General features: G+C 37.7%; 1 long non-coding RNA gene across 1 annotated transcript; it reads right to left on the reverse strand.

The window, feature by feature from the left end:
• Positions 1-5,239: 5,239 nt before the first annotated feature.
• Positions 5,240-8,593, reverse strand: LOC117152333. The gene is made up of 3 exons (XR_004462684.1): positions 8,226-8,593; positions 6,577-8,084; positions 5,240-6,094 (listed from the first exon to the last, which is right to left on the reverse strand). It is a non-coding gene; the product is annotated as an uncharacterized LOC117152333 (long non-coding RNA).
• Positions 8,594-8,614: the final 21 nt, after the last annotated feature.

Consider the following 8,614-nt stretch of genomic DNA (forward strand, 5'->3'; position numbering starts at 1 on the left):
TCTGTATCCGGGGATGCGTAATGTTCATCCGGGCGTTGAATCGCTTCACGTATACATAGGAATGGATGGAAAGACATTATGCAGAATCATCAGAGCCCACAATTTTCACGGGGTTCTGTGCTAGGGTGAGTTTTAGCCCACGCAAAGGCCGACAATCGACACTATTTTCTTTCAATCTTCGCGATTCGAGCCTTGGGTAATACATTCCGACGTGCAGGGCGCCTTCTGCTTTGCTACGTTCTCGCTGAAATTACTATCAACGTGTGGGATCTTCCTGAAGAACTGACTGCTCTACGGGCGAATTCAACTGTTTTTAACCGCTTCGCGCATTCCTTAGCTCCTTATTTGCTATAGTAAAAAGAATAATGCTTGACACAAATGATGCTGCGAAGAGTAGCGTAGAAGGCTGTTCTGAACAGCTTTTAAGATATCAAGATAAAATGATCGGAGCGCGTCGTTATTCTACATCGCATTTATATCGAACGATCTATCAGAATGCAAGCAAGAATTGATAGTGTGCTACATAAATACTTGTGTTCTCTTTAATTACTGTGTCTGAAATTATTCATTGAAGGTTTGATGTAGATGTTACGTCTTCCACAAAACTTATATTTATAATTCTTACATCATTATCATTAATATATATATATATTGAAGTGTCATATAAATCAATTAAGACCGTTTTATTTAATACCCATAGTTGGTTTTATGTGATATATATCATTGAATTCTTATGTATCAACGAAAGTTTCGTTATTTAGTTTTCAGTGTATCTAGTTTCATATATTCTAATCTTTGGCTTAACGAGTTAGGAGATCGCTTATGACGCTGAAATTCAGATTCTTCCTGTTTCATTAATTCTATTAATCGATTTATTTACGTTTTTTAAATAAAAAAATTTCTCTCAGACAAAAAACATCGTGCACAATTGCTCCTTACTGAAAGGAGAACCGTCATACCTAATTACATGGCGAATCACGAAATTTCAAAGCAGAATCTTCATCTTTCCAACAGACAGTGAGCTGCGTTATACACGATCCAATGGAATTTTACGTTCGACTGCGGAATCGTGGTCGTTACGCGTTCAAGTCTGAATAATATTCACTGGGATACCTTAGCTAGTGTGCTCACCGCGTCCGCCGAATAAAGAGTATAGTTACGTGCAATGAATGTCGAGAGGAGAGATGAAATATATCCGGTTATCGTACTTACACTCGTCTTTCTCCAGGTTGGCATCGAAGCAACCCGTACCTACGTTATACACGTTCCTCTCCTTGACACGGAAAAGAAATTCCTTCTCCCTGGTTTCTAACGAGCGTCGATCGATTTTCACTTCCACTCGAATATCGGTCGATTACTTTGTTTTCAATATCGTAAGTGGAGCTCGGGAACTCATGAGATTTCGATCGATACTTTGGCTTGTATATAGCTATGTGCCATTTTCATCTGGAATTCTTTCCCATCTTCGAGTTACCTTTAGATGGGGGAATTTTGCAATCACGTCTCCGACATATTGTAATCGATGTATGTTTGGAACGTGTCGTCCCAGAATTTAAGAATTTTTAATGTCGAAAGCGTGGAACAGGTTGTTTGATATTGCGAATATACAATTGGTATTACTGGAAATTTTGTTTCGCTGGCCGATCATTTTAAATACTTTTATTTACTTGCAAGTCTTTACTTCTTACATTTACATATTATTTAAGTTTTGAACGTTTAGTTCGTTTAGTTTAATTTAGGAACGTTTAGTTTAGGAACGTTTAGTTGTTTTAACACTATAATGAAACTTCAAATCACTCTCTAAAAAAATTGATCTTTTTAATACATTCTCTTTAATACAATTTATAAGTCCTTTTAAATACATGGAATTACCGGCTATTTTTGCGTGTTGCCTAAGCGTCGACGATTTACTTAATTTAACACCCGAACGAATGTCTAGGAAACACATTTCGCTGCAGTCAGTCACGCGATACGAAATCGACCAGCGCCAGGAAGGATCAAAAGCATCTCTTCCCACGTGCAGAGCCACATAACTCTACACCATTCAGCACACAGTTCATTATCCTCACGATCTCGTCCATATACGATACTGATTTCACATGGCGAAGGTTAATACGTACAACTCGATCGGTAAAATACCACATCTCAACGAAATGATTCATCGGTTACGTAACTGTTCAGGCAATAACAGTAGCCTAACTTGGTCGACGCTGCGCAGCAGTCCCAGCGTGATTTTATACGTGTTCAGCGAACTGAAATGTCGCGTTCCACACGAAGCCCCATATACAATTCGCCATAGAAAGCAGCGGTGCACGTACACGCGTGAACTTCTTCGACCTTTCCCGTCATGCTCGAGGAGAACTTCTGAATTGTGGATTCGACTTAGCACACCGTCCTTCACGCACTATGGTGTCGCATCGACTGGCATTTGAATTCGAAGTCGAGATGAACATGCTGGCGTAAATGTACGCGCTTGAATAAATTTTCCATTCCTAAACCGTGGAGTTTCCAAGGTTCGTGTTAGGGCAGGAAATTCGATAAGTTTAGTGGCTCGAAAGTATAACTTTCACTCTTTCCTCTCTTTCTTCTTATTTTTGTTGTTTCTCTTCCTTCGTAAGACGCATTTTTTGAAGCGTGGACATGTTTCATGATCGATTGACCACGTTTCGATCGAATGGTTTGTACGCCTGAGGCTGACGCCAGTGAATAACAGAGAGAAGTGATAGGTAGCTTGAATTCACGTCTGCGGGAGACGTCCTATGATTTGTGGAGTCACGAGTGAGACTTCTTAGATATCTTCTTTTCAGTTTCTATTGCGCGTTCGCGGGATTTTAAGAAGGCAAACTTAAAGAAGCGGAGAGAGATATCCTTCGATTTTATTCTATTCGTAAACAAACGAATTGTATTTTATCATTAACACAGTAAATTATGGGTTGTTCCACCCATTATAGAACATTGATTGATGGATTGGCAGTTAAATGGGACAGAGAGTAATCAATTTGGATATAATGAATTTTAGATGAAGAGTTCTTAGGAGGATAAATTTATTCAGCCATTATTTTTTATAAATAGCATGATAATTCAATTTTTTTTTAAACACAGTTTACTGATTATTAACATATTGAACAATAAAACGGTTGGAAATTTTGAAAGATATGTCGTAGGAAAGCAAAGAACGTAATCTTTGATTATTTAAATGAAATATTATATCAATCTATCATTGTTTGAAGAAAGATCAGTATACAAGATCAAAATGCTAGAAGCGGGCATCGCTATATTCAACAAACATTACCTAAATAAAATAATAACAAATTAAGTTACGTTTAGATTATTATTATTATTATTAAGTTAAATTTAACATAATAAATATTTCCATTTAATGTGGATTCAATAGAATTTAATCATATAAATTGACTAAAAAGGAATCAGAAATAACAGCTTTTGTTAATTTAACTTTAATCTTCAATTGGATAAAGAAATCAATGCAATAAACGTCCGAACAAAGATATAGAACTTAACCCCAGAGGTATTTCAACGCGGCTTCCGTTCACACAACAATCCCAGCCTCTGACAAAATGGCAGAGACGGCTAACAAATCTTTGAAGTGGTTCGTGGTCGGATTTACGTGGTGCAAGAAAATTATTACCGACGTACGTGAGTTACAACGCGCCACAGGTTACACGGCTGTCGAACAAGCAACGATCACTTTTAATGGTGCACGATTCCGGGAGCAAATTTCATTGTCAGTCCCTCGAATTCCATTCGAGGATATCCACGATAGTGTTTCTCCACAAATTCAGGTCGCGTCATTCAGAGAAATCGTTCTGTTTTCCCCGCGTGCAATCGTCGTAATATCACGCGAAAATCTGTCCGCCTGTGTCGTAAATGGTAGGCATTTCGATATTGAGATTAGGAGAGAAAAAGAATCCACGTCGCGACCCGGATGCTTTGATTGCTTTGAATTCCAGTCCAGTAAAACGTGGATTCTTGTCCTGCTATTCCAGTTAAATAGGAATTCTCTTTATGCCTTGTACTCGCGTGACGACATTCTAGGGTCTTCATAAATTTATCAGCCATATTGATCCTTGTTTGAAGACGGTTTTAGATATTGAATTTTAATCTCTTTTGCTATGTTTGTTACTTTGGTAAGTAAAACTATTATTAAAAGTATTGAAATAATATTGAAATATGTGAGTACAACATAAAGAGATACAACGCAATATAAGAACTCAACGATTATGGTTCAGAAACTAATAATTCAGGCACGCAGCTCGAGCAAATTTCTCCTTTTTGCATTATACGATGTTCATTAGCTACTTTAATGAAATTGTGCAAATGTTTCCAGGATACATTCAATCATGTCCATCCAAAAACTTCAGTAACCATGCATTCTTCTAGTACGTCCTCGCATTTCAGTTTTGTCAATACTACATATTCAATTTCTCACTGTAAACAGTCACACAAAATTATCACATTTTCAAACATTTTATTCTTCCTTTTATTTGTAAAACGATTCTCCTGATATTCAATATTTTTAAATAACTACCACATATATCACACGTATTAGTCTTATTTTTATCTGTAAAACAATTTTCTTGATATTCGATATTCCTAAATAAGTTTATTACATATATAAAAAAGGTATTCAACGTCATCAGAACACATATTTTACCATTGTTGAGGTTATTCGATGTGTAAACAGAGAAAACACGTGGATAAATTGTAAGGCGGAAAATATATTTAAATAGAAGTGTAATCATAAGTAAGAATACAATTTGAGCTGGTTCAGATCCGCACGCTAGCTGTGTTACCCAGTAACTGAAAACCCCGAAGCCAACGTCACCTGTCTACTGTTTATGGTCTGACTTCGTCGCAGTCTTTTGTCTACAGCTTGAGAAAACTAAAAACCATTGTTGAGGTTATTCGATGTGTAAACAGAGAAAACACGTGGATAAATTGTAAGGCGGAAAATATATTTAAATAGAAGTGTAATCATAAGTAAGAATACAATTTGAGCTGGTTCAGATCCGCACGCTAGCTGTGTTACCCAGTAACTGAAAACCCCGAAGCCAACGTCACCTGTCTACTGTTTATGGTCTGACTTCGTCGCAGTCTTTTGTCTACACGCTGTCGGTGGCTTCAGTGCTTGAGAAAACTAAAAAGACCAGATGTAGAGTTTTCTTATAAGTGGTGACCACTTCAACAATCATAATACCATATCTTCACTCAAATCCACTGATTAAGATATTCACTACACGAACCAAATAATTAAACATCGACACAACAAATGTTTCACGATCTGGTAATGCTGGTTGTTCTCAAAGTCGTGTCGATTATATCGTCCTCATTTATCATTTCATCCAAACAACGATATCGCGCCTCGATAATTTTGTCTGGCCTCGTGGAAAATTTACATCGCTAATCCTCCCTCCTGGAGAACGGTGTCAATGGTGCTCGATAACGGGTAAGCAAAACGACAAGACCAGTACGCATGTAATACGACCCTAATTGTACGCGCTCTCGAGTGAAGAAGCCAGATCGTTCAATGCGGTCTTCTATACTTATGCTCCACGTAAACAATGAACTCTCACTATGTCCCCGAAACGTTGCAAGACAACAACTTATAAAATCATTATTCTATTCGCCGTTTTTCCTCGCGTGTACACCTCCGTCCATAAGTATTGGGAGACTTGCGAAATATAAGATAAAATTAATAGTAATTTATTAACTTGCTATAGCCCACGATTCATAGAAACCTGGACCATTTACGCACTCAGTGAAATTTCACCCATATATTTCTTCAAACTAAATTTTTATTTTCCTTGAAATATCATTTAAACGCTTGACTCAAAAATCGTTTGTGCGATATAGTAGAGGCAGTTAGTATGTTAGAGTTTCAGATTTTTTGAGAACCTAGAATAGTAAAACAATTGGACGCGGACATAAACGATGCAACTTGCGCACAGAAGGTGTAAAAATATGCTTTTAACTATTAAGTAACATTAAAACCAAAAAATCAACAAACTTTCAATTATCATATCTTTCACCTGTAATCTTCATATAGTTTTGACCAATTAACCGTCTCCTTGATAATCTGGAATAATTATCACGTTCTGTATTATATCAGCAGGTGTACTGGACCAATAACTTGTTTCAATGTCCGATACTTATGAGAGGGAGTGTACGATCACGTTGAACACGCCGTGTTTCAGAGGCTGATAATGACTTCTTGATTTTTCATCTCGCGCATTCGCGAAATTCGCACGTTCAACGGCGCCTTATTAAACTCGCCGTGATTGAAAGAGGCAAAAAGAAGAAAACGTGTCCACCATACGATGGCTGTGGTAAAAACCATGCTAATGGTAACCGTGAATCACGTGCGCGTAACCAGTGATACCGGCTCTAATAACGCTGCAACATGCTTCGAAAAAATCGCGACGTCGCCTCCCTTCACGTCCCCGAGACTACATATTAACGAATCTTCGTTCGTTTTTCCCGTTTTAGAAAAGAAAGGGTGGGGTTAGCAACGGACGACAAATAGATTGGTTCGTTCCTGTAGGTGGTCACTTGGTGTACCTGTTCCAACGATTTAGAGGAGGCACGGGTGGACACTGTGTGTGCACACCTTTTGCTCGCGTTTCGTTATCGTTAAATGTCGTCTGGAACGGCGACTCGACGCAATATCGCTGTCTCAAGGACATCGTGTGCTCCGGGTGAACATCGCGTGGGATTGGAAGGCCCGTACGAATGTTGCGTTGAATTAAGCGCTGAGAGCTTGATACCAATTTATGTGTCCCCTTGCAACTCGTTCGGCCATTGTTGCTGGCAATTTATTGCGTGTAGTCGATTCGAGAAAGTAGCAATGTCTCCGCGCTTATTTACGAGATCATTGCCTGCTCGCCTTTTTATTTCTCGCGCAATGGATTCGGGATTGGGGCAACGACGGGCATGGCTGCTCTTTTTGTCAGTTAAGCCAAAAATGTAGAGAAGGTTAGTAGAATTTTTGTACGTGTAATAATTGTACTGAGATATTTTGTAGATTGTATTTGAATGAAAATTTATTAATTAATTAATCTGACAATTTTATAGCGAGGAAGTTGAACACGTCTTGTATGATGAAGTATCGCAAACTAATCAATTTTTTGATGAAATCATATTTTGCGCGTATAAATCAATAGTTAACAATAATGTCAAACTATAGAATTATGAACAATTTCATTACTTTTTAAAGATTTTTCCATGCGATTGCCCCACTTTTCCATGTTCACAGATATTAAAATGGCGCTCGGTCAACAAAATTCGGGTCATTACGAATTTTTTGTGATCGATGCACCTTACGGCTCATTTATCTTTGGACGAAAGTAAGTGTCACCTATTTCTGAAGGATGTGACGTTCAATGTATTAAGGGGAAAAATGGCTTTAGAGGCTTCATGTCTCGTTCAGCTGCAGGCAATTTATCAAAATACCATTTTGTGCATACGAGGTCATTTCCTCAGCAGTTAAATAAAGCAAAAAAGAAAAAATACCTCTGTGGCACCAAACATGCACGATTGAGTATTAAAATTCTACTGATATCATATTTTTATAAAGCTTAAAAACTTGCGGTCAGCAATTTCTACAATTCCACGTGTCTAAGGAAGAAAATCTAGCTAAAAGTATCCGATCTTACAAAAGCCTCTAATTAATTCAATCATTCGAAGGGGCTTCAACTTTTCGTAGCAAACATAGAAACCAAGATTCCACTCTGATTACTTTCTCCTCCTCCTTTTCTCCGTTCCTTAATTCGCCATGATCTCCTGCATCGAGTTTCCTAAAGTTCATTCAGTTTAACTGATTGTGTTTGGTCTTAGTCACTGTTCAGTTGTAAAGTTAAATTCAGTTAGAAATTTATGGCCTGAATGTTTGTCACTGTTTTCGAGAATTATCAAATCTGTTTAAACCTAAATGTTAAATCTTTTTCCTCGTTAAAACCAAAAGTCGAGGACAAAAAGTTGCTTAATAGCCATACGATCACAAATCATCGTGTCAAGTAAGTTGATAGGCAAGTACTTAATGAGCTCTCCAAACGTATCAAAATTCATATCTAAAAAAAAAAAAATTCCAATGGTGTCAAAATTCATATCTAAAAAGATTTCTTGATAAAGTAATTATGAGGCTACCCAGTGGATAGCATAAAGTATCACAGAGAAACACAGTATGTGAAATCTTATTTCCATCGACCTACATTATTCTCGTATTTTTCCGATTTTAAAACTTTCTGAACCACTCGATATTCATATTTTCTCTCAATGAAGCCATCCTTCAAGTTTCTCCATAACAAACAACACTGCAGGTGCAAATTTTACAAAAACACAATCGATCAGTAAGTCGATCACTGATATTAGCCACACCTTCTTAAGGACCGCGAAGTAATGTAGAGTCACGAATATCAAATATATCACACGTACTTCCAGGTGTCATATACTCTTAGTGTATAGCCAATACGTAAGTAAACAGTTTGCAAACTATGAGGCGCAGCTTGGACCTCGAATGGAAGGATTCAGGAACGCGGTTCGAATACAAATAGAAGCACTATTCAACGAATACGCGTATCGAACACCAAATGTCGGGGGG

The sequence above is a fragment of the Bombus impatiens genome, unplaced genomic scaffold (genome assembly GCF_000188095.3).
Source record: "Bombus impatiens unplaced genomic scaffold, BIMP_2.2 scf_1117, whole genome shotgun sequence".
Classification (NCBI taxonomy): Eukaryota; Metazoa; Arthropoda; class Insecta; order Hymenoptera; family Apidae; genus Bombus; species Bombus impatiens.